The sequence below is a fragment of the Anomaloglossus baeobatrachus genome, chromosome 1 (genome assembly GCF_048569485.1).
Source record: "Anomaloglossus baeobatrachus isolate aAnoBae1 chromosome 1, aAnoBae1.hap1, whole genome shotgun sequence".
Taxonomy (NCBI): Eukaryota; Metazoa; Chordata; class Amphibia; order Anura; family Aromobatidae; genus Anomaloglossus; species Anomaloglossus baeobatrachus.
The window spans coordinates 124,426,259-124,435,589 of NC_134353.1; positions in this window are offsets into that span (position 1 = coordinate 124,426,259).

The following is a 9,331-nucleotide window of genomic DNA, read 5'->3' on the forward strand; positions in this document are numbered from 1 at the left end:
CAGGAGGTGGAAGTGAGAGGAGTAAAGTGGAGAGTGTCTGGGTTTGTGGCCCAGGCACTGACAACAAGGTTGGCAGATGGTGGTAGCCGTCTACAAGAGTGGTGAATCAACGCGGAACCGTAGAACCGGGGTCGGGCGGTGGCCCGCCGATACCGACCGAGGAGCGAAGTGAAGCCAGCACACACAGGCAGGGCCATCGGACCCCAACTAGGCTTGGAGTCGCCGTCAACAGTCAAATCCGAGTGTGACAGGAACCCCATGGGTTTCTTAACAGCCAAAGACCCGTTAGAAGGCAACTGTCCGCACCGTGAGAGTATACAGCTACCGCCTAAGGCTAGGGAGCCAAGGGCCAGCGCCTGCGGGCAAACGGGCTCCTCCGGCATCCATACACCGGGGAGCGGACTACCGTTGGGGACCCATCGTAGTCAAACAGTACACAAAGGTGCAGGCAAAGACAGACGCCATCACCTGTCCGGGGAGAGACACTGCAGGCGGCTGCAGGACCCGCCCATCCAGCCGTTTGGTTTACCGAGGACTTTGTGCATCTCTTACTGAGTGAGTACACCCGTGCCATCTAGCACCGCGCCACACTGTCCCTGCAACCCTGCACCCCAGCCATCCAGCCTCCCCGCATCATCACCGGACCCCGGGAACACCAACCCCTACCCACGGAGGGGGAAAACAACATCCCAGCTGCTCCCTACCATCGCTCCAGGGATCCCCGTCACCAGCAGCGGTGGTGCCCATCTTCACCACAACCCGTGGGTGGCGTCACGGACTAAATCCCCCAAACCAACCACCCTTTTCAGTCACGGGCGTGGAGCGCCGCTCGAGTCCCCGGATCCGGCCCACCGCTCGAGCCACCGAGCATCAGCCGCAGCAGCGCCGGACCCGAGCGTTAGTGAGCGCAGCAGCGGCGCCCTCCCTGCCCGCGACAGCAACCTAAGCCGTACCAAGCTCAGCAGGTGCCAGACCACTACCAGCCTGACCACCACAAGCAATGTGCTCAAGCACATGTCTTCCAAGCACCCAACTAGGCAGGACGAATTCCTGGGTCCATGTTCAGTGTCTGCGGGAGACACCACTGCCTCTTCCCTTGTGCTACGTGTTGGGCAAGCCCCTGTCCAGAATGTAGACACAGATGCCTCCCGCACTGCACCTGTCGTTGCACATTCGCAACAACCATCAACACCCACCATGTTCACTTCCTTGTCCCAGCACAGTGTTCAGCTGTGCCTACTCCAGGCCTTGGAAAGGAAGCAGAAGTACCCAGGCACCCACCCAGAAGCCCAAACACTAAACAGCCTCATTTCCAGACTGCTTGCCCTGGAAATGTTGGCGTTTAGTCTTGTGGACCTTGGTACTCTGTCCCCAGCAGCCACTTTTTTCCCCGGTGTGCCATCTCCACCTTACACACCCATGCTGTGACCAACAAAGTTGCTGGGATGGTCCACTTAACCACCAACACATGAACAAGTGTTTGTGGCCAGTGACGCTACATTTTCTGACAATACACTGGGCGAACCGTGTAGAGGCCGGAACCGAGTCAGACCCTGGAACAGCACATGTGCTACTGACACCTAGAATTTCAGGCCATAGTTCCATCAGGGTTTCCCCCACCTGCTACACAAGTTTCTGCACCACCTCCTCCTCCTCCTCATCCTCCATCTGCGAATTGTCATCTCTATCAGTTGCAAGTTGAAAGAACTGCAGGACTGCAAGTGGCAACAGGCTCTACTGAAACTGATTTGTTTTGGTGACAAACAGCACACCTCCATAGAGTTTTTAAAAGATCTAACAGATCGGATAGATCTGTAGGTCTCGCCGCTGAACCGCCAACAGGCATGGTCGTGTGTGATAATGGCCGTAACCTGGTGGGGGCTCTGACATTTGGTCACGGGTGTGTCAAAGTTGACAGACAGTCCTGTAGTGTCCAGCTGTAGAAGATCGCAGCGTTTGGCTACATAAACTGCTTCCTGACATTTGGTTCTTCCTGCTGTGGATTAATTGACATTCTTATGTATCTTATCTGCTTCAGGTTAATCCCTTTCCTTTTAGGACCCTGTGGATATCCTCACCTTTCAGCTGTTAATCATCATCACTTCCCCTGGTGTCCTTAAATACTCACATTTTCCTCCTGGTGTTTGTTGATGATAGCGTTATTATCCTACACAAACTTTGGATGGAAGCAGTCGGCTTGTATCCTTCTGAAGTAATGGTTGTTTCTTGCTGTACCTCTCCAAGAATCATCCTCGAGATAAGTTGTTCTTATACTTTCCCTGTGTGTGTGCTATCTGTGTGTTCTTTACAACTTAGTGGGGTTGACTAAGCGCTCATCCCATCCGTTCCCTACCTGTTCACGGAAAATTGATAAAAAAACAAACACTGCCCACATAGCTCCGGAAGTGTATTGCTTTTGGCCCATAGCAAAACACTTCTGGAGCTATGTGGGCGGTGTTTGATGTTTTTTTTTCATTCTCCGTGAACAAAACATTTTCCAACGCTGAATGTAAGACAAATTTGTCCCGTAGAAATATATCCCGCAGTTCGCAGGATGCAGGTAATCACACACACACGAGCCGAGCGTGATACTCACCTTACTGATTTTCTTGTCTTTTCCCGAGCCCTAACCCCGAGCCTTGAGCTTGAGGTTCGCTCATCTCTAAGCAAGAGATGGTTGCCTGCACTGCAGAGGGTACTACCAAAACCAGCTTCTCGTCTGTTCAGCATAGATGGCCTGAAGAGGAAGAGCAGGAGGAGGAGGAGAAGGAGGAGGAGATTGAGGAGGAGGAAGAGATGGAGAATCGTCCTTCTGGTGGGGACATGAAAATCTTGCCTGTTGGGAGTTCAGCACTTTGCCGCCACACTGCCTTTCCTGTCACCTTTGCATTATACGCATTTTGGCCAACACCAATTACTGGTTGTGCACTTTTCTCGACCCATGTATGTATCTGTAAAAGTCTGATCCGTAAGAATGGAAAATTATTTCACTTGTACAGTATGATAAATACTGTAGGAATAAAGAAAGTATTTTTCACTTTCCCCCAAAAAATTAAAATAAAGAGATAAAAGCTTATGTATCCCAAAATGCTATCAATAAAATAACTACATGGTAAAATGAATGGTGTCATTGATGTCTACTACTTATGCCGCAAAAAAAAAGCTTTCCTATGTTTCTGCCAATGGAAAAGTAAAAAATATATGGTTCACCTGACATATCAGGGATATCTGAGGTATTTTTTCATGTGATAAAGCTGTATTGCATCACAATCTCTGGGTATTACAATGCATAGTGTGAACATTTAGGCTATGTGTCCACGGTAGAATGTACCTGCGGATTTTTCTGCATGAAAATCCGCGATTTTCGCGGCAAATCCGCACCCGCGGATTTACCGCGGATTTGCCACGGATTTTGATGCGGATTTTTTTTTTTTCACCATTCTATACCCAAATCTGCACCAAAATCCGCAACAAATAATTGACATGCTGCAGATTTTTCCGCATCAAAATCCGCGGCAAATCCGCAGCGGAAAAATCCGCAGCATGGACACAGCATTTCCAAAATGCCATTGAAATGGCTTGGAAGTGCCGCTGCTGCAGATTTTTGGGAAATCCGCGGTAAATCCGCGGCAAATCCGCGGCAAAATCCGCAGTAAATCCGCAGCGTGGGCACATAGCCTTATGAGTGAAACAAATAAATACATTTTTAATAAAGTTAACATAAAGCAATAAAAAGAAATAGAATAAACACTCCAATACATCACTGAGGGGAGGAGGTCCTGCATGGTAATTATTAGCCAGAGCAGTGAACCGCTGCAGAATAAAGGATGTGCACCGCATTCTTCTGTGTGTAGAAAAGGGAAGTCGCGTAACTTACAGTAAACCGAAACAAATTCCACAATTTAACTAATCTAGAGTATATAAGAAAAACCCTCAAAAGCTTTTCCCAGGACATTGTTATATGATCCTTATGGTGCATTTAAACATGTAAAGTCTGTCCCATGAATCTACCATTATTGAGCACAAATCAATGATACACAAGTCGTTCTGGTCTCGTTTGCTGACTGATGAACGATGATGGGGACAGAACAATTGCTAGTAGGATTATTCTGTCCATGTACAGTATCATGTTGTTGTCAGCACATCTACTGTTTAAGTTGTGCCCCACAGGGCAGGTGGTTAACCTACTCGTTGCCGGGCCGTTTCGGGTCGAGTCAGGCGTTGTCACGGGGTGGCCTTGCCCGGTTCCAATGCCCCGAAGAGTACAGTAAATGGTGGGGTAAGCGGGGTATTTGGGAAAGTTTGTCGTGATGCCACCTGTGGTATGTGGCCAGGGAGTAGCCGCCGCTGCCGAGTTCCTCACCAGGTCAGGTGCTAGGGCAGCCGGGATGGTGTCGCTCCCTATAGGCGGATCAGGCCTCCGTGTGGATAATGAATGTTTTTAATGGCCGTTGGCGCCTAAACGCTGGGTGGTGGCGCCGGTAAGGATGAGCCAACACAGTCTCTGTAGGTTCAAGGTGTAGGTGTTTACTCACAACTTCAGCTGTCAGCCTGGTCACACTGGTCACTGCCGTGATGGGCTCTGGTCAATCCCAGATTCGGTAAGGGGGTCACTACCAGTGTTTTGAGAGAGAAGGAGTGACAGTCCTATTTCTAGGGTGTCCCCCTCCGCAGTTAGGTACCCTGGCTGAGCTCCCGCTCTAAGCCCCGGGCCCATTAAAGTCCAATTTTTCCACAGATATGCTGCCAGAACTATGGTCCCGACGGGTCTGTTTTTGATGTGCGTGTGTTGCGCCTATTTCTACCCCAAGTAGAACCCGCCCCCCAGGTGGCTGGCTTTAGTGATCGGGATGTCCCATGATCGTATGGCCACCCCCCTGCCTACCCTGAGCCAACCCACCCTGTGTGAAGGCTCCTAAGCTGTATGTAGTGTGTGGATGTGGAACACCGGTGATTACCCCCCCCTTACCTGAGATGAATACCGCACCTTAATTGAGGTGCAGTACCCTGTGGCAACCAGAGCCTCAGGGGTGCCACATTTACACTTGCCGATATTTTTTGCATTTTCCATTTTTTTCAGAACACCCAACGAATCAGCATTTTGTTTGTTCTTCGCATGATCTCCAGAATGTTTACATTGGTGGATAATCGGTAACAAGCTAATTCGCTACTGTTGTAAAACACACCATGTCATCAATATCAGTTGGTGGTGACCTGACTGCCAGCACCCCCACTGATGAGCTGACGGATTGGACCTTGGCATTATGGGTAACATCCACTTCACTGTTTGCCAGACACTGCTCGGTATACAGCGCTGGCAAAAATTAAGAGACCACTGCAAAATTGTCAGTTTTTCTGATTTTTCTCTTTATAGGTATATTTTTGAGTAAAATGTAAATTGTTCTTTTTTTCTATAAACTACTATCAACATGTCTCTGAATTTCCAAGTAATAAATTTTGTATTTATTTTCTGAAAATGAGAAATGGTCAAAATAACAAAAAATGCATTCCTTTCAGACCTCAAATAATGCAAAGACAACAAGTTCATAATCATTTAGAAACAACAATACTAATGTTTTAACTCAGGAAGAGTTCAGAAATCAATATTTTGTGCAATAACCATGATTTTTAATCACAGCTTTCATGCGTCTTGGCATGCTTCTCACCAGTCTTTCACACTGCTTTTGGGTGACCTTATAACACTTTGCGTACGACGTATGAATCAAGCTGCATACAAAGTTATCTTGGAAAAACAGTTGCTTCCTTCTGCTCAGGTAATGTTCCCCAACTCTGAGGACTGGTTTTTCCAGCAGGACAATGCGCCATGCCACACAGCTAGGTCAATCAATGTGTGGATTAAGGACCACCACATCAAAACCCTGTCATGGCCAGCCAATCTCCAGACCTGAACCCCATTGAAAACCTCTGGAATGTAATCAAGAGGAAGATGGATAGTCACAAGCCATCAAACAAAGAAGAACTGCTTAATTTTTTTCACCAGGAGTGGCATAAGGTCACCCAAAAGCAGTGTGACAGACTGGTGGAAAGCATGCCAAGACGCATGAAAGCTGGGATTAAAAACCATAGTTATTCCACAAAATACTGATTTCGGAACTCTTCCTGAGGTAAAACATTATTAGTATTGTTGTTTCTAAATGATTATGAATTTGTTTTCTTTGCATTATTTGAGGTTACTGCATTTTTTTGCTATTTTGACCATTTCTCATTTTCAGAAAATAAGTAAAAAATGTATTGCTTGGAAATTCGGAGACATTGTCAGTAGTTTATAGAATAAAATAACAATTTACATTTTTCCTCAAAAATATACCTATAAAGAGAAAAATCAGAAAAACTGAAAATGTTGCAGTGGTCTCTGCCAGAGCTGTATTTTGGTATGGCTGAGCCATTCCATTGAAAGAGACTGAGAAACAGTGAAATGTAGGTGTTTCTTGGAAGGATTAACAATAAATAGTTCAGATGCAGGGGCAACTCATGCAGCCACCTAGCGGTCCGAGAAGTAATGTGCCCAGTACCACCTCCAAAGCAGGTGGAATTCTGCATTATGATGAGATTTTGGACTGCAAAAAGCCCATGTATTGTTTACAGGGGCCCTCTTTTGTGTGTCCGTTCCTGCTCTGATGGATGCCTCAAACATGTGCTATGAAGTGCCATATATTACCCATTAGTTGGAAAAAAAAAGTAAAAAAAGAAATATATATTTGTAAAAACATTTTCTGCACAGGATTTGATTTTGGGTTGCATCTGAATGGAAAAGCTCAGCAGAGACTAAAGGCCCTGTCACACATAGAGATAAATCCGTGGCAGATCCGTGGCAGATCCGTGGCAGATCCGTGGCAGATCCGTGGCTGCAGAGAAATTGTGGACAATCAGTACCAGGTTTGTGGCTGTGTACAAATGGAACAATATGTCCATGATTTCACTGCAACGACAGATCTGCCAAAGATTTATCTCTGTGTGTGACGGGGCCTTTACACTATCAACCAGCCCGACAGAGGCTAAAGATGTACCATTTGGCTCGCGGCTGGAAAATGAGGTCCTATAGATAATATTAAGTATGTGTCGGGACACTGTGAACGCAGCATGAGGCCACGGTAACACATTCACTATTTTTTTAATATTTTACATGGGTATTTGTAAAGGGGACTTTACACGCTACGACATCGCTAATGCGGAGTCGTTGGGGTCACGGATTTTGTGACGCACATCCGGCCGCATTAGTGATGTTGTGGCGTGTGACACCGATGAGCGATTTTGCATCGTCGCAAAAACGTGCAAAATCACTCATCGGTGACATGGGGGTCCATTCTCAAATATCGTTACTGCAGCAGTAACGAACTTGTTCCTCGTTGCTGCGGCAGCACACATCGCTATGTGTGACGCCGCAGGAACGAGGAAGCTCTCCTTACCTGCCTCCCGGCCGCTATGCGGAAGGAAGGAGGTGGCAGGATGTTACGTCCTGCTCATCTCCGCCCCTCCGCTTCTATTGGGTGGCCGCTCAGTGACGTGGCTGTGACGCCGCACGGACCGCCCCCTTAGAAAGGAGGCGGATCGCCGGGCACAGCGACGTCGCTGGGCAGGTAAGTAATCTGGGCGATGTTGTGCGGCACGGGCAACAATTTGCCCGTGTCGCACAACAGATGGGGGCGGGTACCCACGCTAGCGATATTGGGACCGATATTTAGTCAAAGTCAGAACAGGAACAATCAGAGGAAAAGTACAATAGAAACACGTACACCACTTCTGCATTTTTTACCTGCTTCTGGTTTTGGCTTACAAATACTGATGAAAAATACTGACTAAATACTCAACATGTGCACGTGGCCTGAAACTAAGGAACTATTCATGTTGTATTTTGCCTCTTCAGTCAAGAGGTTTATTTTTTCTGGTATGTAGACAAAAAACCTGACAGAGTCATAAAGTACAATGAGATAGTCGGAGTTCAAAAGCACCAGTTGTGATTTTTGTACTTCTGAAAAGACTGATACCACCAGAAAGAAAGCACAAACAGAATCCATTTGAACTCAGTTTGTTGCCGTATACTCTATCACCCTGATTCATGAAGACTATAGTTTCGTAAGCTAATCTTGATGAAGAGCATGGTCTTTTTAAGGAAACCTGTCACCAGATTTGTCTCTTATAAGCTGTGGCCACCACCTGTAAGCCCTTATATACAACATTCAAGAATACTATATATAAGTGCCCAGGCCACTCTATATAACATAAAAATCATCTTTTCTTATCCTCACCTGGAGGGTGGTTGGGTATGATAGGCGTTGCTGGTCCGGCGCCTCCTATCTTCCTTTCATCGTCGTCCTCCTTCCCAGCTCCGTGTGGATGGCGTGCCCTACGTCATCCACACAGAGGCCTCTGTTGCGCTCCTGCATACGTGCAGTTTGATTTTTAAATAAATAAATAAAAGAATTTGGTGCAAAATAAAAAAATATTCAAAACTACCAAAGAAAAAGCCCAAAAAATAATTATTTAATTCATTATTAATTATACGCCAAATCATCAAACTTTTGTGTGCCCACTTTGATGAATTTGATGCAATATACAACAAGAAAAGACGAGAAAAAGTTGTTAAAAAACACATATGGTGAATTACGCCCAAATGTTTTGGCCACATTGATGTAGTCAGACTGAAGTCAGGTTGTGACTGTATAAAGTCAAGCTGTGATGGTATGAAGTCAGGCTGTGACTGTAAGCAGTCAGGCTGTGGCCACCATCAGGGCATGACAACTATGACTGGTGTATGGGGCCCGGTGAAGGGGGGGCCAGGGCCAGGAGTAATTACTTAGCTTTATTAAGCCCTGGGCCCAGGTCGGGCCCCTCTCGTCACCAGGCCCCCAGTGACAGGCGCAGCAGATGAGCCCGGCCAAGTTGCTTCGGCCACTACACTGGCTAATTTAAAAACCTTAACATTAGAATCATCAGATCCATATACTTGTTACATATACTTTTTTTACTACGGTCCCCAACATTACTATAAACCTACAATCGACTCATAGTTTCATATAAGGAAATAATCTCCAAGTGGATTTATTATATCACTTTATTTTATTAATAGAAAATTTGTTTTTTATGGATACACAAGTGCAGACAGTGCTATATAAAAACAACCTATACGTTTAAGGTGAGAAGCACACAGGGCAGTGTGACCTAGGATCCATACATGGCAAATTCATTAGACCAATAATATTCATACATCTGGTGGAAAATTGTTCAACATCCAGAGAGCAACATAATTATATGCACACACAGTAATGTATTTCAATCAGATGGTGGTCAGATCCTGAATATACTCTCTGAA